Source organism: Macaca mulatta, chromosome 7, assembly GCF_049350105.2.
Source record: "Macaca mulatta isolate MMU2019108-1 chromosome 7, T2T-MMU8v2.0, whole genome shotgun sequence".
NCBI lineage: Eukaryota > Metazoa > Chordata > Mammalia > Primates > Cercopithecidae > Macaca > Macaca mulatta.
The window spans coordinates 80,458,608-80,484,105 of record NC_133412.1 but is presented as its reverse complement, the minus strand read 5'-3'; the positions used below and the strand labels follow the sequence as shown (position 1 = coordinate 80,484,105).

The following is a 25,498-nucleotide window of genomic DNA, read 5'->3' as shown; positions in this document are numbered from 1 at the left end:
AGGGGACTTCCTTCAGCTACAAATTAATTTTTCTTTGTTAAACATGGATTTTCTCATTTTGGATTTGAGAATTACTCCTATTTCTCCCAAGTGGACTCATAAAATGTCTGGGCCAATTTAGTCTAACAGTTCCGATCTATTTTTATAATCCAAATCTATAAACTCACAAAATAAAGTTATCTTACCAAGGAACAACTTCTGGGCTGGAAGAAAAATAGCCACTATGATATAGGGAAGCTAGATTTGATCTCAGACAATGGAATACTCTATTCTAGAGAATAATATATTGAAATACCTGAAAAATAATGAGACAAACTGATATCAGGTGCTTCTTGGCAAGATGCAATGAGGACACAGGATTTCTTTTTTTTGAGACAGTGTCTCACTCTGCTGCCCAGGCTGGAGTGCAGTGGCACAATCTTGGCTCACTGCAACCTCCACTTCCTAGGCTCAGCCTCCTGAGTAGCTGGGACTATGGCACATGCCAACATGCCTGGCTAAATTTTTTATTTTTTCGTAGAGACAGGGTCTCGCCATGTTGGTCAGACTGGTCTCGAACTCCTGACCTCAAGTTATCTACCCCACTTGGCCTCCCAAAGTGTTGGGATTATAGGCCTGAGCCACTGCACAATTACTGCCAAACTGGGCTTCTGGAGGCCAGTTCATAGGGTGGGGAGAAGGGTCTTTAGAAGGCGTTCCCAAAATCAGAGTTCCTGAAATGTCTTTTAGACTTCCTATTAAGTTTATATTTTCTGGCTGGGTGAGGTGGCTCGTCTAGAGTCCCAACACTTTGGGAGGCGGAGGTGGGAGAACTGCTTGAGGCCAGGAGTTTGAGACCAGCCTGGGAAACATAGTGAGACCCTGTCTCTACAAAAAATACAAAAATTAGCTCTACACACAAACAAATTAGCTAGGCATGGTGGTGCATGCCTGCAGTCCAACCCAGCACTTTGGGAGCATGAGGTGGGAGGACCACTTGAGGCCAGGAGTTCAAGACCAGCCTGGGTAACAATGCAAGCCCTCACTTCTACAAAAACAAAAACAAAAACAAACATAAAAAAATTAATGGGGCTTGGTGGTGGCCACCTGTAGTCCTTGCTACCGGGCAGGCTAAGGCGGGAGGATCACTTGAACCCAGGTGTTCAAGGCTGCAGTGAACTACGATCACACCACTGCACTCCAGCCTGGGCAACAGAGCAAGACCTTGTCTCTAAAACAAAACAAAACAAAAGCTTATATTTTCGATTTACCAGCTGCCTCTTTTGCATTAACCCCACTGCTGGCCCAAATCCTGTATTACTGCTGGTGTTCAGTTGTGGGGTGTTAATCTCTGCTTATATTTGATATTTTCTTCTCTTCCTCACTGTGGCCCAATCTCAACTCTCTGCCCCTGCAGTATTTGATCTAACTCCAAACTATATTTGGCTTAACCTTCTCAATTACTTCTCAAAGACCTGCCTTTCTCATCAAATGAATTAGAGTAGCTGTTCAGTCAGGGAAGCTGGAAACTGAAGGAGGTTTAAGGATGAAGTCTGGGCTGGGTGCAGTGGCTCACACCTGTAATCCCAGCACTTTGGGAGGCCGAGGGAAGTGGATCATCTGAGATCCGGAGTTTTAGACCAGCCTGGGCAACACGACAAAACCCCGCCTCTACTAAAAATACGAAAATTAGCCAGGTATGGTGGCACTAGAATCACTTGAACCCAGGAGGCAGAGGTTGCAGTGAGCCAAGATCATGCCACTGCACTCCAGCCTGGGTGGCAAAGAAATACTATGTGCCACTCAAAAGGCCGAGTGCTTCACTTTTTCTACTCCTTTTCAAGTTTTATCCAGGTAAGTTCTTACATGGTTATATCTGCAGAGTACATACAGTATTTTCTTTTTTTATTTTATTATTTTTTTGAGACAGAGTCTTGCTCTGTCGCCCACGCTGGACTGTAGTGGCGTGATCTCAGCTCATTGCAGCCTCACCTCCCTGGTTCAAGCAATTCCCCTGCCTCAGCCTCCCCAGTAGCTGGGATTATAGGCACATGCAACCACTCCCAGCTAATTTATTTGTATTTTTAGTAGAGACGGGGATTCACCATGTTGGCCAGGCTGGTCTCGAACTCCTGACCTAAGCCAATCCGCCCACCTCGGCCTCCCAATGTACTGGGATTACAGGCGTGAGCCATTGTACCCAGCCTATTTATTTTATTTTTATTTTTATTTTTTTATTTTTTTCTCGAGATAGAGCCTCGCTCTGTCCCCCAGGCTGAAGTGCAGTGTTATGATCTTGGCTCACTGCAAGCTCCGCCTCCAGGGTTCACACCATTCTCCTGCCTCAGTCTCCCAAGTAGCTGGGACTACAGGTGCCCGCCACCAAGCCCGGCTAAATTTTTTTTGTATTTTTAGTAGAGATGTGGTTTCACCATGTTAGCCAGGATGGTCTCAATCTCCTGACCTTGTGATCCGCCCACCTCGGCCTCCCAAACCGCTGGGATTACAGGCGTGAGCCACCGTGCCCGGCCATTTTTTAATTTTTTGAGAGTCTCTCTCCGTTGCCCAGGATGGAGTGTGGTGGTGCAATCTTGGCTCGCTGCAACCTCCACCTCCTGGGTTCAAGCGATTCTCCTGCCTTAGCTTCCTGAGTAGCTGGGATTAAAGGTGCCCGCCACCACGCCCGGCCAATTTTTGTATTTTTAGTAGAGACGGGGTTTCACCATGTTGGCCACACTGGTCTTGAACTCCTGACCTCAAGTGATCCGCCCGCCTCGGCCTCCCAAAGTACTGGGATTACAGGCGTGAGCAATTGCACCTGGCCAGTATTTTAAACATTTCACGTTGCCAGTCAAAGAATGTATCATTTGGGCTGGTTGTAGTGGCTCATGTCTATAATCCTAGAACTGCAGGAGGCCAAAGGGGAGGGTCACTTGAGGCCAGGAGTTTTAGAGTCCAGCCTGGACAACACAGTGAGACCCTGTCTCTACAAAAATTTTTGTTAAATTAGCTGGTGTGGTGACATGCACCTGTAGTGCTAGCTACTCAGGAGGCTGAGGCTGAGGCTCAGGATCCCTTGACCCCAGGAATTTCAGGCTACAGTGAGCTATGATTGTGCCACTGTACTCTAGCCTGGGTGGCAGAACAAGACTCTGTCTCTTAAAAATAACAACAGGCTGGGCGCCGTGGCTCATGCCTGTAATCCCACCACTTTGGGAGGCTGAGGTGGGTGGATCACAAGGTCAGGAGTTCAAGACCAGCCTGGCCAACATGGTGAAATCCCATCTCTACTAAAAATACAAAAATTAGCTGGGCATGGTGGCGCATGCCTGTAATCCTAGCTACTCAGGAAGCTGAGGCAGGAGAATTGCTTGAACCCAGGAAGCAGAGGTTGCAGTGAGCTGAGATCACGCCACTACACTCCAGCCCGGGTGACAGAGTGAGACTCTGTCTCAGAAAATAAAAATAAAAATAAAAATAACAACAACAACACCACCCCAAAAATACATATGTTTCAGAGTCAAAGAAACAGTTCCAGTTCAGGATGTTCCACTTATTAACAAGTTACTTCATCTTCCTTATCAAAAAAGTGGAAATGATAATAACTTCCACGGGCTTGTTGAGAAGACAAAATGATGTTACATACGTAAGAGCTGCTTGTCCCAGGGATACCCGGACATTGGAAAGGAGGATGAGTGTCTGCATGGTAGAACACTGGGAAGCATCTTGTCAAAGGTGGGGCTGACCTGCAGAGTCCTTTCATGGTCAGGAGTAGCAGCATCACTATTAGGGACTGCCCCAGCATTCTGAGCCTCCCACAGTGCTCCCCAAGGGTCCTACAGCTCAGGCACCATCTGTTGCCATTGCAAATCACCTCAGATGTCACCCAGCTGCAGCCTGGGATGAATGGCTAAAAAAAAGTTGACTGGCCCACGTGACTTGCTTTGGTCATTGGCTTATGAGCAAATGTGATGTTCATATTGTTAGAACAGAAACTCATATTCTTCCTTCTGCCATGAGACTACCACGTCTTAAGTAGGGGATGCTCCCTCAGTCTCAGTTACGACAGAGAAGATACACAGAGGAGAGCCATAGAAGGTATTCCGGCACCACTGGCAAGTAACATGAGTGAAAAATAAATGTTTGTTGAGAGTCTGAGTTTTTAGATTGTTCCAAAAGCAAAACTGGCTAATATGGTAGTGATGGCAGAGAGAGACTGAATGAAACAGAAAATTCCATTTTTCTTACCTTTTTTTTTTTTTTTTTGAGACAGAGTCACACTCTGTCCCCAGGCTGTAGTGTAGTAGCGTGATCTCAGCTCACCGTAACCTCTGCCTCCCAAGTTCGAGCAACTCTCCTGCCTCAGCCTCTTGAGTAGCTGGGAGTACAGGCATGTGCCATCACGCCTGGCTAATTTTTTTATTTTTTTTATTTTTAGTAGAGGTGGTTTTGCCATGTTGCCCAGGCTGGTCTCGATCTCCTGGCCTCAAGTGATCCACCCACCTTGGCTTCCCAAAGTGCTGGGATTACAGGCGTGAGTGAGTCACTGAGCCTGACCTCATTTTCTTGAAGAACAAGGGAGGTGTAAGTCAAAAGAAGCTGCGAATGGGAGCCAGGCACAGTGGCTCAGGCCTGTAATCCCAGCACTTTGGGAGGTTGATGTGGGTGGATCACTTGAGCTCATAAGTTTGAGACCAGTCTGGGCAACATGGCAAAACCCCGTCTTTACAAAAAATACAAAAATTTGTCAGGTGTGGTGGTTCACGCTTGTAGTCCCAGCTACTTGGGAGGCTGAGGCAGGAGGATCACTTGAGCCCGGGAGGCAGAGATCCTGCCACTACACTCCAGACTGGGTGACAGAGGGGAGACCCTGTCTCTAAATAAATAAATACAGAAAGCAAGCAAGAAAGAAATGAACCTATAAACGGGAATTGACGTATTTTAAGGAGGGCCTTAGGCTCAGGCTCTGAAAAGCACTCTCCTGTTTCAGAACATGGGACCTAGACATCAAATGAGGAAGAGAGGGCTTCTGTGCCTCCATATATAAATGCTTCTCCACATCAGTGTCTGGAATCCAGTGCTAGATAGACCGGGGAGGCGAGTGACATGGCTAATACTAATGGCAGAACTCTTTCTGTAATCAAACAGCACACGTGAATCTTCCAAAAGAAGCAGAGTTGTGGATTTCCAGGTAGAAGTTTAGAGCTAATGGCAGACAGTACCATACTCCCGGAGTACTTCCCCAAGGGACCTGGAGCTCAGTTACATGAGATCTCAGTTACATGTAGGTGCACACCTACCTATCCCATAGCATCTGAAAGTGCAGCCTGGGATGAATGACTGAAAAGTTGCAACTAGGTTTCGTCACCTGGGGGGAAATTACTTCCTCTAATTTAGACACTATTGATCTATCAATGTGACCTACGTTTGCATTAACTATTTGGGTAGATGTACCATACTGTTGGCATATCACTATGTTTGTGATTAATTAGAAACTCCAGATCCAACTTGACTGGTAAACCATAAGCAGATTCCTACATAAGCCCATGTTGTGTTAGGAAATGAGCTGAAGTCCAAGAATTGGAGAGTTGTTGTTTATTATCAACTAGGAAGATTATCATTAGTAAAATTATATATGGTACAGTATATTCTTTATGTGTGAACAATCAAGACATACTTTTTTCTTCCGCAGCTAAGTAGAAAAATAATTCTAGCTTATAGTTGTATTTTTATACAAAGTTATTAAAAACAGGAGAAATGTAATTTCCAAATACCTTGACGTGAAATATGGGTTTCTAAATGCTAATGGTATGACCAAATACATCCTTCCATGTAAGAAGTTCTACAGGGCCAGGCACAGTGGCTCACGCCTATAATCCCAGCACTTTGGAAGGCCAAGGTGGGTGGATCATGAAGTCAGGAGTTTGAGACCAGTCTGGCCAACATGGTGAAACCCCATCTCTACTAAAAACACAAAAACTAGCTGGGCATGGTAGTGGGTATCCATAGTCCCAGCTACTGGGGAGGCTAAAGCAGGAGAATTGCTTGAACCTAGGAGGCAGAGGTTGCAGTGAGCTGAGATTGCGCCACTGCATTCCAGCCTGGGCGACAAAGCGAGACTCCATCTCAAAAAAAAAAACAAAAAGTTCTACTAAGTTTTAAAAAATATATTAAAAACATGCAGAAAAGCAGGAGTAAGCATATAAATGGTTAATACTTTGAGAAAGTATTGATCCAGAATACCACAACCTCAGCATCTTTACAAAGGGGTGCCTAATCGATATTCTCAAACAGAAGCAATTCTACATAGGATAACTCTTGGTAGCTTCAATGACAGGCCTCATGATGACTCGTGATCAAGAAAAAAAGTGATAAAACTCCTGCAAGAGCAATATGTATTTTCCTGGAATACCACTGTCAACACTGGGAATGTATACTGGCATGAAGCTTCAATATTACAGAGGACTGCACTGGAATGTGAGGTCACAATTATTTTATGCTTGAGCCAGGGGTCATTTATGTGGCAACTTCAACCATCTCAGCGGCGAGCCAGAAAGCAAAGAAAGCCTCTAAATAACAAAAATGGATAAGAACCCCAGAGGACAGCAGTTAGAAAGGAACCCCACCGGTTCTCCATTATACCCCACCCAAGTCTAACAAACTGAGGCACCTCGTTTTCCAGCTTGCAGCAGGTGAAAATAAGGTGGGGATAGGCAAAGGAAGGGAACTGGAGTTGCTGGCTTAGCAGAGAGAGCTACACAAGTAAAAGCAAGAGGGAGTGGAATTCTGTTCTTTCTGTCTACAGATGGGAAACCAAGATCCAGAGAGCTGAAGTGATTTTTCTCAAGATCACAGAGCTAGTTTGTAGTAGCCTAAAAACTTAAACTCAGGATCCCGAGCCTCACTCAGTATTCTCTTCACCTCACCGCTTTGCCTCCTTTGCTATATAGCCTACATAAAATCAATTCTTTTTGAGATTTTAGACAGATTTGTACTGATATATACAGAAGTTAAAAAAAAAAAAAAAAACTATTAAGAAATTTTCCAGACTGGGTGCCATGGCTCCTGCCTGTAATCCCAGTACTTTGGGAAGTCATAGTGGGAGGCCTGCTTGAGCCCAGGAGTTCAAGACCAGCCTGGGCAGCATAGCCAGACCTTGTGTCTGCTAAGAATTTAAAAACTAGCTAGGCACAGTGGCACACACCTGTAGTCCCAGCTACTTGGGAGGCTGAGGCGGGAAGATACCTTGAGCACAGGAGGTGGAGGCTGCAGTGAGCTATCATCATACCACTGCACTCCAGCCTGGGGGACACAGTGAGACCTTGTTGCTTAAAAAAAGAAAAATGAAAAAGAAATTCTCCAGATAAATTGTACTACGTTCTCCTAAATCTACTGAAGATTTAAGATTCAATTACAAGATAACAGTCTTGCTAAGATACCTGACTACGAAGCAATATAAACGGCACACCTACAAATTGACATTGGCTCCAGTAGTCTCATTTGGAGTAAGTAACTAACTTAATATTATGTAAATGGTTAGCTAAAAGTCACAAAGCTATTCATTGACGACAATGCTTCCTCTGATAGAATTGAAATGCTACCCCAACCCTTCTTAATTCCTCTGTATACTTGGGTTTGTATGTGTTTCCGACAGAGCTTGGGTAGGAGAGGAGACTAGTTGGAAATGTAGCTGGTATAGAGACACCAGATAGGGTAGTTAATGCTTGGTTCTGATGGCATCCTTAAACTCATCATTTAGCTCTACCGGCCGCCAACTTGCCCGTGATGCTGCTTGGTTCTTCTTTAGTTCATGTCTTCAGTTCTTGACAAATCCGCGGGAGATTGGCCACCAGTACTAAATAAATTTCTGTTGGTGTCCAGGCTGGGCAACATAATGAGACCACACTCTTTTTAAAAAATTCCGCTGGGGGCCGGGCGCGGTGGCTCACGCCTGTAATCCCAGCACTTTGGAGGCTGAGGTGGGCGGATCACCTAAGGTCAGGAGTTGAAGACCAGCCTGACCAATACGGTGAAACCCCGTGTCTACTAAAAATACAAAATTAGCCAAGCATGGTGGTACATGCCTGTAATCCCAGCTACTGGGGAGGCTAAAGAAGGAGAATTGTTTGAATCCAGGAGACGGAGGTTGCAGTGAGCTGAGATTGCACCATTGCACTCCAGTCTGGGCAACAGGAACGAAACTCCATCTTAAAAAAAAAAAAATCCTTTGGGGAAGAGTGGAGATTTAACAAGTTTAGGAAGGCAGGTTCCTGAAGCTTGCAGGGCTCTTTATTTATATGCAGGCTAAAGCTAATGGAAGATGTTATAGCCTCCCTGTTTAAAAAAGGACAAGTCTAAATAACAAAGGAACAACTGTGCCTCTCTTGGGAATCCAGCTGGAGATCATTCTAGGCACTGCCAGCACCTCCTTTGATTCTCATGACAAGTGGGGGAGTCGTGAAGGCCTGCCTACAACAAAGGGACTGCTATTAATTCACACTGCCTTGGGGTTAAATGGATCATTTAAGTCTACCTTATAAACTAAGCCGAATAAAAAAGGATGTCATACTTGGTTAAATACCCTATTATAACATCATTCAAAAAAAAGAAAAGAGGGGCCAGGCGTGGTGGCTCAAGCCTGTAATCCCAGCACTTTGGGAGGCCGAGACGGGCCGATCACGAGGTCAGGAAATCGAGACCATCCTGGCTAACACGGTGAAACCCCATCTCTACTAAAAAATACAAAAAACTAGCCGGGCGACGTGGCGGGCGCCTGTAGTCCCAGCTACTCGGGAGGCTGAGGCAGGAGAATGGCGTAAACGGGAGAGGCGGAGCTTGCAGTGAGCTGAGATCCGGCCACTGCACTCCAGCCTGGGCGACAGAGCGAGACTCCGTCTCAAAAAAAAAAAAGAAAAGAAAAGAAAAGAGAAACTTAAAGAGAAGTTCAAAATGTATTACAAACCTCCAGCATCAGACCTGCCAGCACCCAGCCAGCCTCTCTGACAGCAGCCTCCGACACTCTTCCTTTGCCCTGTGCAGGGCCTAGGTATGCCAGCAGGCAGGGGCTTCGGGTCACGAAACTCCTGTGAGGCTCCTAGCTGTTCTGGGTTTTGGAAGGCTTTTCCCCCAGCAGCCTGCCAAGCATCACACTATCTCCGGGGCTAGTCTAGTCCATTCTCGCATAAGTGATTAGACCCTCAGAGCCCTTGAACCACCTAGATGGCTTTTTTGTTTGTTTTTAACCTGGAGGCTATGCCTTTTTTGACCAGCTGATTTGGGGATCCAATCTTCTCCAAAGGACTAAATAAGCCTTGCTGTGAGGAATGAAAAGAAGAGATGAAGAGCAGAGCAGACCAGCGAAGGCGCCAGCACCCAACCTTCTGATTTAGGCCCTGGCCTATCACCATGTCTGTGGCCCTTGTGTTGCCCCTTCCCAGTCTGTATTTTTAAATGAAAGATAAAAGGGAAGTAAAGTTAACAGATAGACTAAGTTAAAAGGTGACTCCAGAAAATGATAGAGATAAAACTGTTTTGGGGTTGTTCTGTTTTGTTTTTAGCAGGTAAAGTCAATAACAGACCAATCAAAATGATCACAGAGGGCCAGGCAAAACAGTATCTCAAAACAAGAAATAACGGCTGGGCATGGTGGTGGCTCACACCTGTAATCCCAGCACTTTGGAAGGCCGAGGTAGGAGGATCACTTGAGCTCAAGAGTACAAGACCAGCCTGGGCAACACAGAGAGACCCCATCTCTTAAAAAAAAGAAGAAGAAGAAGAAATAACAACAATGCATGAAACACTCCCAGAGTTCATGCTGGGGGATCCTGCTCAAGAAAAGGTGGAGAATAAGGTCTATGTCTCAGGCAGGGCTTCTCACCTGGAGAAGGTGGGTGACGTTTATTCCCTGACGGTGATGGAGTAGGCTGTAAGCAGTGAGACCTCAGATTCCTCCCCCAGCATCTTCCCTCCAGCATTTGCACAGTGGCAGCCACACAGTGGGCTCCAACACATGTTTGCTGAATTACATAATGTTTCTAAATGATTTGGCTCCAAAGAGGAATGTGTACCCCCAGGGAATTTACAGGATGAGCACAGGGTATGGGGAAAACATTAGAAGTTCTGTTTCCACTTAGTTTTCTATTTTTTTGTGTACTTAATATTAACAATATATACAATAACAATATATACAATACAGTGTTATATGTACATAATTTAAAAAACAAAGAACATACCCAAATTGGGGATATAAAACTCTTTTCACTACTAGGCTGCATAATCAAAAAGTTTAAATGCAAAATGTTAATAATTATTAAAAACTGGTGAGGGCTATAGGGGAGCTTCTTATTCTTCTCCTTCTACTTTTCTGCACAGTTACAAATTTCCACAATAAAATGAAGAATTTCAGCTTCAAGTTCTCAGGGATGGCATGGCAGGGTGAATGCAAACCCAAGCCTCTAAAGGCATTTTACTGTCTTTCCAGGGAGCGCCACCCAAGCCTCCACAGAAGTAGAAGTTTTAAACTGCCTGTTCCCATCCCTGCCTCCCTACCTGGTGTGATATCTTTGGTGGTGAGGGAGGCCTTCTGTTGAGTGTAGTTCTCCTTTTAACTTTAATGCTAATAGGACAATGACTAGAGAAATATGTTCTGGGTAAATCAGGTTTGCCCATTTATCTCCTCCAGAGGAAACTGATTTGCTTCTTACGGTGATAGAAAGGAACTGCAGAAGGGAAGAACTGGCTTTTGATCAACTAAGACGTGAGCAGTGACAGGAGTCCAGCCTAGTGGCTGGTGAGGGAACTGGCCAAAGGCACCCTTGGAGGCCAGAAGGGTCAGGTAGGCACTTCAGGGCAAGTAGGAAATAAGTCAAAGTGCCTGTTCATCCCACCACCAACGTCTTCCTGCCGTAGGAAACATATGTAAAAGACAGACACCTGCCAGCCTGCCTACTCCCTCCTTTCACCCCCACTGCATTCTGAATCACACCAGATCCACCACTGTGATTCAACTTGGTAGGACACTTCACTGAGTTTAGAAGAGATCTGTAATTTGGAATTAAAAGAGAAAAAACAAAGAGGAGGAGACAGATGAAACAAGAATGGCAAAATGTTGAAAAATATTGAATCTGGTGATGAGTCTAAGGGGGTTCTTTATTCTACTTTGGGGTAGATTTTACATTTCCAAACAACAAGTTTAATTTTTTAATTACAATTATGATACTGTCATAAATTAAAGGTGCCTTTTCAGTTTTAACTCAGTAACTTCTACATACATGCCAAAAAAAGAGATGAAGGCCATGTTTTCTACCATCTAACCAGCAAACAAAACAAAACAACTTTTTTCACACTATTGATAACTTTAAAAGGACAAAGTAAGTGTACGATGTCACAAAGGAGCTAGGAAAGTATAAGAGAAAACATGTCTGGAAAGAATAAAATGCTCTGGAATATTTAGTTAGATATAGCACATGGTAATTCTAAATAAAGCATATTGAGTTTTTTAAAAAACTTACATCCTGTTTTTGATTTAAAAGAGCATAGGGTACTTTTCGTCATCTGGCCACTGGCTCATGAAAAGACACACACAGTGTCCTTGTCCTGTTCTGTCTGGACTCATAAGCCACAGAATTTGGAATGACCTTCCGGGCCAGCCAATGCAACCAGACAGCATCCTCACCAAAGGCCATCTAGCCGCCACCAGACCCCTCTGAAGATGGGAACGGAGTACTTTCCCAGGCAGGCCACTCCTTTCTCATCCAGCCATGCTTCTGGTATGTTCTCCCTTAGGCTGAGCTGTAAAGTGTTCCTAAGCAATCACTATCTCTTGGGAGAATCTGCCCAGATGAGAGGTTGCTAAAAATTCATCATGGTTTAAACAGCAGAAAAACACAAAAATAAAATTAAAAAAAAAAAAAATCATCATGGTAAGAACTTTAGTCTCCATGACAAACCAAGCTACCAAAAATGGAAGAACTGGTCCCTGAAACCAGATTCTCCATTTAATTTGAGTTAAAGCCATAACTGGATCTGGGTGCTTGTTTGGAGATTGAGTTGGTCTGGCATTCCTTTTGTCAAACAAACAGAAAAACCTAGCAGGCCGAGTGCAGTGGCTCACATCTGTAATCACAGCACTTTGGAAAGAGGCTGAGGCGGGTGGATCACCTGAGGTCAGGAGTTTGAGAGCAGCCTGGCAAACATGGTGAAACCCTGTCTCTACTGAAAATACAAAAATTAGCTGGATGTGGTGGCACACGCCTGTAGTCCTAGCTACTGGGGAGGCTGAGGCAGGAGAGTTGCTTAAACCAAGGAGGCGGAGGTTGCAGTGAGCCGAGACTGTGCCATTGTACTCCAGCATGGGCGACAGAACAAGGCTCTGTCTCAAAAAAAAAAAAAAAAAAAAAAGGAAATACATTTAATCCTTGTAATCATTCAGACACTTGCTCTAAAATCACAATGAAACGTACAGAGAAATGCTAAAGAATTTTTTCCCAGGGGAAGGCAAGAGCCAGTGTGAGGCTTTTGCCTATGACACAATAATTACTACCTCATTTCCTCTTTCCTTCCTTATAAGCCAGCCTTAGAGCCTACTCGGTCAAGCTATAGTGGACAGGGCCAGGATGTTCCAGGCCATGGTCCTCTTCCTTGACCCAAGAACCAGGACTGTCCACTTCCCCAAGGCTATCGGTCCCCAGTGGGGAAGAGTGGAGCACAGCTGTCCCTCAGTACAGCAGGGGTATTGGTTTCAGAGCCCCCTACAGACACCAAAATCTATGCATACTCAAATCTCTGATATAAAAGGGCATAGTATTTGTATGTAACCTACAAACATCCTTCCATATACTATAAATCACCTCTAAATTATTTATAATACCTAATACAAAGCAAATGCAATGTAAATAATTGTCATACTGTATTGTTTAGGGGATAATGACAAAGAAAAAACATGTTTAGTAAGGATGCAATTTTTTTTCTAATATTTTTGATCTGTAAGTGGTTGAATCCACATATGCAAAACCCTCAGATAACGGAGGGCCAACTGTACAGGCAAAGATCCACACCTCACAGGCACACAGCAAGATTTAGCTTCTTAGACACAGAACAGACGGATTACAGGCACTTAGAATCATTAGTAAATAAGAAAATTCAGGCCCTGTTGTAATCATCACTTTTAAAGATAACTAACCAGCTTACATCACATTATTTAAATAAGTAATATACTGGCATTCTCAACAAATACACAATATAACTGGAGAGTGACAAGGCATCCTCAATTCTTGTTCCCCTTCGACCCAGTTCCCACCTCGCAATGGATAACCAGATTTTTTGCTTCTTGTGAGTCCTTTGAAATAGTGATTATGCATGTACCGCAAATAATACACACTACTTCTGCTCTTTATTATACATATATGTATAATATGATAACTATATATATGCATTTATAATTTGCCATCTTTACCTTTTTTTTTCTTTTTGAGATGGAGTCTCGCTCTGTCGCCCAGGCTAGAGTGCAATGGCACGATCTCAGCTTACTATACCTTTCGTCTCCCAGGTTCAAGCAATTCTCCTGTCTCAGCCTCCTGAGTAGTTAGTAGCTGGTATTACAGGCATACACCACCAGGCCTTGCTAATTTTTGTATTTTTAGTAGAGACGGGGTTTTGCCATGTTGGCCAGGCTGGTCTCGAACTCCTAACCTCAGATGATCTGCCCACCTCTAGCGCTGGGATTACAGGGGTAAGCCACTGTGCCCAGCCCATCTTTACCATTTTTAAGTATACAGTTCAGTGGTAATAAATACATTCGGCAGGGCGCGGTGGCTCATGCCTGTAATTCCAGTACTTTGGGAGGCCAAGGCAGGTGGATTACCTGAGGTCAGGAGTTCCAGACCAGCTTGACCAACATAGTGAAACCTCATCTCTACTAAAAATATAAAAAATTAGCTGGGAGTGGTGGCGCATGCCTGCTCGGGAGGCTGAGACAGGAGAGCTGCTTGAATCCAGGAGATGGAGGTTGCAGTGAGCTCAGACAGTGCCACTGCACTCCAGCCTGGGCAGCAGAGTGAGACTCCATCTCAAAAATTTAAAAATAAATAAATAAATATATTTATATCCCTTTTTCTCCTTCATCCGCCTCTCCCTTTCCTGCCCTCTGGTAGCCACCAATCTATCTGTGTGTCATTGTGAGATCTACTTCTTTAGCTCCGACATATGAGTGAGAACATGCGATATTTGTCTTTCTCTTATTTCACTTAACATAAATGGCCTCCAGTTCCACCCATGTTGCTGTAAATGATAGGATTTCATTCTTTTTTATGGCTGGATGATATTCCACTGTGTATACATAACCTGTTTTCTTTATCCATTCATCTGCTGATGGACAGTTAGGTTGATTCCATATTGTAAATAGTGCTGCAATAAACGGGAGTGCAGATATCTCCTCTCTTTTTACACAAATGGTAACATACTAAAACACTGTCTGTACCTTACTTTTTAAACTTAATCTTCAACTAAATTTCTAAACCTGATTCCAGTTTCTTAGAGCCTCCTTCTCAAAATAGCCAAGCAAAAATATTAGACAACTCAACAAAATTAAAAGTCAAAACTGTCAGGGAACATATACCAACACTATAATTGACTTACTCTTTTCCAGACCGATTTGGCCAATTTCTCCAACCCCTTATATCCTTCTCAGTATTACTTGGTCCTCAAAGAACAGAATCACAAACTGCTTCCTCCTCTCCTCTATTAGCTCTTTCCATCTGCATTTAAACATGGGCCAAAGGTTGGGCCTGGTGGCTCCCCTCTGTAATCCCAGCACTTATAATGATAATGGGGAGACTAAAAGTGGCAAGATTAACTGTCACTGGGAAGTGCCACAGCTGGGAAGAGGAGAGCCAGTGTGAGCCACTGCACTGCAGCCTGAGCAAGAGGGCAATATTCTATCTCAAAACAAAACAAAACAAAACGAAACACATGGCCCAGCCTCTCCCAGGTAAAGCTGGGGAGGGAGGAGACACATAAGTTGTTAACTTGATGCATCATCCTATTCCTCCTACCTGCCCCTGTGTCTCTCCTCTTCACAGTCAAGCTTTGTGATGAAGGAGTTGCCTCAGTTCCACTTCCTCAACTCCCACAGACCTCAGCCCCCACGCCTCTGTTCCACCCAAATTTCCCAAGATAACCACAGACTTTGCTTGCTACTAAATCCAAATGGGCATTTTCAGCTCCTGACCTCTTGGAAGCACTGGACATTACTGACAGTTTGCTCTACTGAAAACATTCTTCTCCTGGTTCCTGGGGCTCCATGCTGTCCCATTTTCTCCTTCCTCTCTGTTTCTTTCCAGTCTTCTTTGCACACTCCTGAACTTCCTGACGATCCTTTAGTGCTGGGGTTCCTCAGGGCTCTGTCATATAACTCCATCTCTCTAGCCCCGATCTCTCTCCAGAGCTTCAAACTTGTAGATTCAACAGCCCACTGGACCACACTCTCCTAGGACTACCTGCAGACACTTCAAACTCAATATATTTAGAAGTAAATTTGCCATCTTCCTCCTAAACCAGCCCCTATGTGTTTCAAATCGCTGGGAATGGCGCCACTCAACGGCCTAACCCAGAAAGTTTGGGGTCATCCTTGAGTGCTTCCTCCTCATCCCTGCACATCTCAGTCATCACCAAGTCTGGTCATTTTGACCATCTATTTATTTTTATGTATTGTATTGTATTATTTATTTATATTTTAGAGATGAAGTCTCACTGTGTTGCCTAGGCTGGCCTCAGTTTCCTGGGCTCAAGTGGATCCTCCAACCTCAGCCTCCTGAGTAGCTGGGACTACAGATGCAGGCCACTGCACCTGGCCATTTTGACTTTCTAAACACCTCTCGAACCCAATACTATCCTCAATTCCTCATCTATCCATTCTCCCCTGGATTACTGCAACAATCTTGTCACTGGTCTTTTTGTCTCTAATCTTGTTTCCTCCAACCTAGTTCTACACTGCAGTCAGAATAATCTTCCTAAAACACAAATCTGAGCATATCACTCACCTGCATAAAACCCATTAATAAAAGGATTTTTAAAAAAGACCCTAAGAAGCCAATTTTAAAGTTCATTTGGTTGGCAAGTAACACTGGTGTAAAATGAATAAATGAATAAATAAATAAATACAGTTCATCTGGAAAAATAAACATGCAAGAATAGCCTAGAAAAATCACTGAAAAGCAGCATGAAAATGAATTAATCTTAGCAGGTTTCTAAAATATAATATGAAGCTATAATCATTAATTAAAATAGTGTGATTCTGGTATATGAATAGACACATAGATTAATGAAAGAGAATAGGAAGCCTCAAAATACAATGAAGCATGTGAGAATTTAGTTTATGAAGGAGGTAGCATTTAAACCATTAGAGAAAAGATGATTATTCAATAAACAGTGTTGAGACAATTAGCTAGCAAAGTGGAAAAAAATTAAGCCAGATTCACACTGCATACCTTACACTGGCATAAGCTCATTATGTATCAAAGATTTTGTATTTAAAAATAAAAGTATAAAGTGTTAGCAAAAACAAAAGAAGATAACTTTCTAACTATAACAAAAAACCTGGGCGCAACCAAAAAGGCATTAACTTTTTTTTTTTTTTTGAGATGGAGTTTCATCCTTGTAGCCCAGACTGAAGTGCAATGGCGCAATCTTGGCTTACTGCAACCTCCGCCTCCCGGGTTCAAGCAATTTTCCTGCCTCAGCCTCTTGAGAAGCTGGAATTGCAGGCACCTGCCACAACATCTGGCTAATTTTTGTATTTTTAGTAGAGATGGGGTTTCACTCAGTTGGCCAGGCTGGTCTCGAACCGCTGACCTCAGGTCATCCACCCACCTCAGCCTCCCAAAGTGCTGGGATTATTATAGGCGTTTGAGCCACTGCGACCGGCCAACATTAACTTTTGACACATCAAAAAATTGCCATGTCTGTTAGAAAAAAAAAATCTCATTATAAAGAAAGTCAAATGACAAGTGGCAAACTTAGAAAATATTTACATCTCATATCACAGAAAAATGGCTAGTTTTTCTAATATATAAACCCTCCTAAAAATCAGTAAGAAAAAGATCAACCACACAAAAGAATTAAAGGCAAAAGATATGAGCAGATTGTTCACGGTAAAGATAATACAAATGGTTCATAAACAGGAAAAAACACACTTTCCTCATCAGAAAAATGCACAAATTAAAACTAAACAGAAACATAATTTTTCATCTATAAGACTAACAAAGATCAAAAAGTTTGACAAAACACTGAGTTGGGGAGGATGTGGGCAAACAGGCACTTTCATATACAGCAGGGAGGGATGTACAACTTCTAGGGAGGGTGAACTGACAATATCTACTGAAACTACACATGCATATGCTTGTGCCCCAGCAATTTCACTTCTAGTCATTTTTCTTGCAGCTATACCTGTATATGTATGAAACTGTATGTGCATAATGTTGTTCATTCCAGCATAGTTTTTTGTTGTTGTTTATTTATTTATTTTTTTTGAGATGGAGTCTCACTCGGTCATCAGGCTGGAGTGCAGTGGAGCGATCTCGGCTCACTGCAACTTCTGCCTCTCAGGTTCAAGCGATCCTCCTGCCTCAGCCTCTTGAGTAGCTGGGACTACAGGCACGTGTCACCACGCGCAGCTAATTTTTTGTATTTTTAGTAGAGACAGGGTTTCACCATGTTGACCAGGATGGTCTTGATCTCTTGACCTCGTGATCCACCAACCTCAGCCTCCCAAAGTGCTAGGATTACAGGTGTGAGCCACCGTGCCCGGCCGATAGATTATATTTTGAAAAAAAAATCTGTGAATTACTTAAATGTTCATCAATAGGGAACTAGTTGAATAAATTATGATAAATTCATATAAAAGAATACTGTGTACTAATTTTTAAAAAATATAAAGGTGTACTTTGTGAACTGACATAGGAAGATCTCCAAGATGTATTAAGTTATTCACTTAACTTTATTCACTTAAATTCATTCAAGCAAGATACAGACATGTGTATGGTTAACTACCTTCAGAGAAAAGTGTGGCATGAGGTGGACTATATATTCACATTTGCTGATACCTACACAAAATATTCCTGAAGGAATAAACAAGCGTGACAACAGTGATTGCACCTGTGGGGAGTGAACTGGGTGGCTAGGACAGAGATGGAGAGGATACTGTTCACTGCACTCTTTTGCTTATCTTTAATCTTAGACTACATGAATGTATGTTCATATGTATCTGCCTAAAAACATATAACTAAAAGTAAAATCAAAGAACATATTATAAAATTACAATAATATACTGATGTGGAAATGGACAGAGGAATAGGCAGCCATATCAATGGAAAAAAAAAAAACAGAAAAAACAGAACGAGCTATGTAAAAAAGAAATTATTCAAGAATTGAGACAATAGGTTAGCTACAGAGGAAAAAAAAGAAATGGGAGCCCTCTCTCAAATCTCACATCAAAATAAATTCCAAAGCAATAATAGCATTAGAATAAAATATGGATGAAAAACGGGTGAATGTTTAAGAAATCTTGGCGTAAGGCCACTCTAAACATACTAGAAACTGTAACACAGCAGCCACAGAAAGACCAACACATTTAACTCATAAAAATTAGAGCATAAAACTCCCAAAAGCTATTAGATGGAGAAAATATTTGGAATATACAAGGAATACTGTGGTAGACAGACTCCAAGGTATCCCACAATGATGTCCACCTCCTGGTGTTCATGCCTTTCTGGAATCCCTGCCCTTGAGTATAGGCAAGACCTGTGACTTGTTTCTAACCATTATGCTAAGTGAAATAAGCTGGTCACAAAAAGGCAAACAGTGTGTAATTTAACTTATATGAGACACCTAGAATAGTTAAATTCATAGAAACAGAAAGTAGAATGGTGATTCAGGAGCTCCTGGGAGGGGGCACAGGGAGTTGTTTAATAGGTACAGAGTTTCTGCTTTGCAAGATGAAAAAGTTCTGGAGATCTGTTTTTTTTTTTTTTTTTTTTTTTTGAGACGGAGTCTTGCTCTGTCGCCCAGGCTGGAGTGCAGTGGCCGGATCTCGGCTCACTGCAAGCTCCGCCTCCCGGGTTCACGCCATTCTCCTACCTCAGCCTCCCGAGCAGCTGGGACTACAGGCGCCGGCCACCGCGCCCCGCTAATTTTTTGTATTTTTAGTAGGGACGGGGTTTCACTGTGGTCTCGATCTCCTGACCGCGTGATCCGCCCGCCTCAGCCTCCCAAAGTGCTGGGATTACATAGGCGTGAGCCACGGCGCCCGGCCGAGATCTGTTTTACACAACAATGTGAATATACTTAACACTAATAAACTGTAAACTTAAAAATAAATCAAGATGGTAATTTTTAAGTTATGTGTTTTTTAACCACAATTTTTTTTTTTTTTTAAATGGATATATCAGCCAGGCGTTGTGGCTCACGCCTGTAATCCCAGCACTTTGGCAGGCCAGGGTAGGCAGATCACTTGAGGTCAGGAGTTCAAGACCAGCTTGGCCAACATGGTGAAAACCTGTCTCTACTAAAAATACAAAAATTAGCTGGGCGTGGTGGCACACACCTGTAATCTCAGCTACTCAGGAGGCTGAGGCAGGAGAACTGCTTGAACCCAGGAGATGGAAGCTGCAATAAGCCAAGACTGTACCACTGCACTTCAGCCTGGGTGACAGAGTGAGACTCCATCTCAAAAAATAGAAATTAAAAAAAGGATATATCCAACGGGGAAGAGTATATGAAAGAACAGACACTCACATGTTGGTGGGAGTAGAAATTGGTATTTCCTTAATAGGGAATAATATGGTAATATCTACCTTAATTTTAAATGTACAACCCTTCTTACCCAGCTATTTTACTTCTAGGAACATATATCACAAATACCCTTATGTAAATATCCAACACAATATCATAACAAGAATGTTCCCTGCAGTTTTCCTCTGTAATAGTGAAAAACTAGACATAATCTAATTGTCTCTCAATAAGAAACTGGTTATATAAATGATAGGATAGCTACATAAATGGCTATGCTGCTGTCATTAGAAAGAATATATATCTTTATGTACTGACATAGAAAGATAGCTAAGATGTATCAAGTTTTTTTGTTTTTTTTTTTTCCGAGAAGGAGTCTCGCTCTGTCACCCAGGCTGGAGCACAATGGCGCAATCTCAGCTCACTGCAACCTCCACCTCCCGGACTCAAGCAATTCTCCTGCCTCAGCCTCCCAAGCAGCTGGGATTACAGGCACACACCACCATGCCCAGCTAATTTTTGTATTTTTAGTAGAGACAGGGTTTCACCATGTTGGCCAGGCTGGTCTTGAACTCCTGACCTCAGGTAATCCACCTGCCTCGGCCTCCCAAAGTGCTGGGATTACAGGTGTGAGCCACTGCACCCGGCCAAGTTTTGCTTTTAAGATGGGAGTTATTCGGTATAGCATGATTCCATTTGTGTAGAAAGAAAATATGTATATACACACACACGCTTGCATATCCTTCCCAGAAAACTGCAGGAAGGGTGTAAATGAAACACTTAGCAATAGGTACCATGGGGATTAGAACTGGGGGAGGGTGTGAAGTAGAGAAGGGGAGACTTTTACTTTTCATGTTTCATGCTTCCGTATTATTTGAGTTTCTACAACAAATTTGGAAGAATAAGTAAGCAAGCAGGCAAGCAAATAAATGAATATCCTTCCAATAGCTTTACACCGCCTTAGGACAAAATCCAAATTCCTTAATAAGAAAGCAAAGTCCTTTGTGATCTGGTTCCTACTTCATGCTCCAGCCTCATTTCTTACCACTCCCTTCTCATACTCAATCTATGCTCCAGTGTCACCAAACTTTCAATTCCTCCAAGCTTTGCCAAATGCAGCTTCTTTTGCTTGGAACACTCCTCACTCCAATCTTCAGTTACATAGCCCTCAGGTCCCAGCTTAGTCACCTCTTCCTCCAGGAAGCCTTTCCTGGGACCTCCTCCCAACCCGTTTGGGTTAGGCACCACTCAGACGCAATCCAGCCACTCTCTGAACTCCTCTATTGTGGGTTTGTCACATGGTGTCACAATGACTTGTAAAATCATCTGCCTCTCCCACTGGACTGAAGTTCCGCCAAGCAGTGACTGTGCCTGTCTGGGTCATTGTATCTCCAGCATCAAGCATAGTGTCTGACACACACAGTCTCCAATAAATATTTGTTAAATTGGACTTTTATTATTAAAAAAATATAACCACATTATGGACAACTTAGGAACATAGAAAAGGGGAGGATTATAATTCTACCTTCCAAATACAACCACTATTTTCATCCAATGTTTTTGTTCCTTGTGTATGTTTTTTCACAGCTGTATTCCCAAGCTGGGCCCTTCAGACACAGTCGTTTTGGTCAGGGAACATTTTCCTGCACTCTGTTGAAGCATGAGGCTTTTGTAAGCCAAAGTAAAGATCACTGTTCTTATCATCAAGTAATGTGTGTAACAGACCACAGACACCCCAGATCCTCTCTCGTCACAAACCATCTCTCATTTCTAGGGACTTTGGCTTTGTATTTCATTAATTACTGGCTTGAACTCTTATGAGGATGCATTACTATTATACTTTTTAAAGAACCATGATTTGTTTATAGCCTGCTGGGTTAGCATCTAAAGAATTACTATTCTTTCCTCAAAATAATCATTATAAAGGAATGTTATATAACATATGTATTACTGAAGAAATTGTCAGGGATTTCACTGAGGATGTCCCTAACAGTGGTGGAGTCACGAGTAAGGGCTCATACTGACGCCCACATAACCCTCCCCACTTTTCTACTGAGGGCCTATAAAGAGAAGCTCAAGAATTTGAGAGAAGAAACCCACATGAGATACAAGCGACTCCTTAGACCATCTCCAAGCCCTGCCTCATCCCTCATTGTCCCTCCATCCCTCACACCCACCTGAAATCAGAGGCTGGCAAGTGGCAATAAGATTAAAGCACAGAAGTAGATTCTCTGTTTTGCTCATTACTTGACAATTTTTTAAGCCACATTTTTAAAAAAGTAGTGTCAGAGGTTTTTTGACAATGTCAAAAAGACACTAAAGACAAACAAATTATGTCCTAGCAACTGTGTGAAAACTTCATATACTCCTATAACCATCAGTCCATATAACTGTATTCAAGCATTTTGTTCAACATAGTAATATAAGTATTTTTCCATGTAGCTGAAGTCTTTACATTCGCAATTTCAAACTGCCCTGAGCCGATAGATCATATTTTACTGAAATCAATTACTCACTACAATAAATAATATTACAACATTATCAGGCTTCAGGTTTTCTCTTCAGATATTAAATTACTTTCTTAGGATAGTGTCCCCAAAGTAGAATCCATCAAATAATATTACTATCTTAACATCCTTTTTATATATTCCAAAACTGTTTTCAAAAAGATGTCAGCCTGGGCGATATAGTGAGACTCTGTCTCTACAAAAAATAAAAAATTAGCCAGGCATGGTGGGGTGAACCTACAGTCCCAGCTACTTCAGAGGCTAAGGTGGGAGGATTGCTTGAATCCTGAAATTTGAGGTTGCAGTGAGCTATGATCATACCTATGCATTCCAGCCTAGGTGACAGAGCAAGATCTTGTTTCTAAAACAAAAAGCAAAAAAGACGTATACCAATTTACAATGTCTGTAACAACATACAGGTATACTTTGGAGATTCTGCAGGTTCAGTTCCAGACCACTGCAATAAAGTGAATATCACAATAAAGTAAGTCACATTAATTTTTTGGTTTCTCAGTGCATATAAAAGTTATGTTTGGCCAGGTGCGGTGGCTCACACCTGTAATCCCAGCACTTTGGGAGGCTAAGGCAGGTGGATCACCTGAGGTCAGGAGTTTGAGACCAGCCTGGCCAACATGGTGAAATACTGTCTCTACTAAAAATACAAAATTAGCCGGGTGTGGTGGCACATGCCTGTGATCTCAGCTGCTTGGGAGGCTGTGGCTGGAGAATTGTTTGAACAAGGGAAGTGGAGGCTGCAGTGAGTCAAGATCGCGCCATTGCACTTCAGCCTGGGCAACAAGAGCAAAATTCCGTCTCAAGGAAAAAAAAAGGTTTTGTTTACAGGCCATGTATGGTGGCTCATGCCTATAATCCTAGCACTTTAGGAGGCCAAGGCAGGAAGATGGCTTAAAGTCAGGAGTTTGAGACCAGCCTTGGCAAAAAAGAAAAACTCCATCTCTACAAAAAAAAATTTTTAATGAAAATAATTAGCTGGGCATGGTGGCATGTGCCTGTAGTTCCAGCTACGCAGGAGCTCAGGAGGCTGGAATGGGAAGACTGCTTGAGCCCAGGAGTTCAAGGCTACAGTGAGCTATGACTGCACCACTGCACTCTCGCCTGGGTGACTGGGTGAGACTCTGTCTCTTTAAAAAAAAAAAAAAAAAGTTTCATTACACTTGTTTACACCATACTGTAGTCTATTAAGCGTGCAATAGCATTATGTATGAAAAACATACACACTTTAATTTAAAAATACTTTATTGCTAAAAAATGCTAAGGATCATTCGAGCCTTCAGTGAGTTGTAATCTTTTCCCTAGTAGAGGGTGTTGCCTTGATGTTGAAGGCCGCTGATTGATCAGCGTGGTGGTTGCTGAAGGTTGGGGTGGCTGTGGAAATTTCTTAAAACATGACAATGAAGTTGGCTGCATCAACTGACTCTTCCTTTCACAAAAGATTTCTCTGTATCATGTGATGCTGTTGGATAATATTTCACTCACAGTAGAACTTGTTTCAAAATTGGAGTCAATAGGTCTGTAATCCCAGCACTTTAAGAGGCCAAGGCAGGTGGAACACTTGAGGCCAGGAGTTCAAGACCAGCCTGGCCAATATGATGAAACCCCATCTCTACTAAAAACACAAAAACTAGCCAGGCATGGTAGCATGTGCCTGTAATCCCAGCCACTCGGGAGGCTGAGGCAGGAGAATTGCTTGAACCCATGAGGCAGAGGTTGCAGTAGGCTGAGATTGCACCACTACATTCCAGTCTGGGTGACAGAGTGAGACTGTCTCAAAAAAAAAAAAAAAAAAAGGAGTCAATGCTCTCGAACTCTACTTCTAATTTAATAAATTTATGTGGTATTTTAAAATCCTTTGTCATTTTAACAATGGTCACAACATCTTCACCAGGAGTAGACTCCATCTCTAGAAACCACCTTTCTTTGCTCATCCACAAGAAGCAATTCCTCATCCATTCAAGTTTTATGAGATTGCAGCAATTCAGTCACATCTTCAGGCTCCACTTCTAATTCCACATCTCTGGCTATTTCAATCACATCTGCAGTTACTTCTTCCACTGAAGTCTTGAACCCCTCGAAGTCATCCAACAGGGTTGCAATCAACTTCATTTAAACTGTTGTTAATGTTGATAAGCTTGTGACCTCTTCCTATGAACCATAAATGTTCTTAATGGCATCTAAAAGAGTGAATCTTTTCCAGAAGGTTTTCAATATACTTTGTGCCATGATCCATCAGTGGAATCACTATCTATAACAGCTATATATAGCCTTATGAAATGTATTTCTTAAATAATAAGACTTGAAAGTTGAAATTACTTCTTGATCCATGCAGAATGGATGTTGTGTTAGAAGGCATAAAAACATTAATATTGTACTTTTCCATCAGAGCTCTTAGATGATTAGGTGCACCGTCAATGAGGAGTAATATTTTATTTTTACGTATGTATTTATTTATTTATTTATTTACTTATTGAGATGGAGTTTCACTCTTGTCACCCAGGCTGGAGTGCAATGGCACGATTTTGGCTCACTGCAACCTCCGCCTCCCGGGTTCAAGCAATTCTCCTGCCTCAGCTTCCTGAGTAGCTGGACTCCAGGCATATACCACCATGCCCGGCTAATGTTTTGTATTTTTTTTTTTTTTTTTTGAGACGGAGTCTCGCTGTGTCTCCCAGGCTGAAGTGCAGTGGCGTGATCTCGGCTCACTGCAAGCTCCGCCTCCCGGGTTCACGCCATTCTCCCGCCTCAGCCTCCCAAGTAGCTGAGACTACAGGCGCCCGCCACCACGCCCGGCTAGTTTTTTGTATTTTTAGTAGAGACGGGGTTTCACCATGTTAGCCAGGATAGTCTCGATCTCCTGACCTCGTGATCCACCCGCCTCGGCCTCCCAAAGTGCTGGGATTACAGGCTTGAGCCACCACGCCCGGCCATGTTTTGTATTTTTAGTACAGATAGTGTTTCACCATGTTGGCCAGGCTATACTTGAACTCCTGACCTCAGGTGATCCACCTGCCTTAGCTTCCCAAAGTGCTGGGATTATAGACGTGAGCCACCATACCCAGCCAGGAGTAATATTTTAGTTGTTTGTTTTTTATCAACCAAGAAAAAGCACTGAATTGAGGAGCAATATTTTGAAAGGAATTTTTTTCTTCTGAGCAGTAGGTCTCAACAGTGGGCTTAAAATGTACAGTAAACCATGCAGCAAACAGATGTAC

The 25,498-nt window shown here is 42.8% G+C and overlaps 1 protein-coding gene and 1 long non-coding RNA gene across 6 annotated transcripts in view; one reads left to right on the top strand and one right to left on the bottom strand.

Moving 5' to 3' along the window:
* CRTC3 (CREB regulated transcription coactivator 3) overlaps positions 1 to 25,498 on the bottom strand; it is a 117,456-nt gene that overhangs the window by 53,427 nt on the left and 38,531 nt on the right. The window lies entirely within an intron of this gene.
* On the top strand, positions 1,858 to 12,099 carry LOC144330117 (uncharacterized). The gene is made up of 3 exons (XR_013395995.1): positions 1,858 to 2,165; positions 7,073 to 7,983; positions 10,814 to 12,099. It is a non-coding gene; the product is annotated as an uncharacterized LOC144330117 (long non-coding RNA).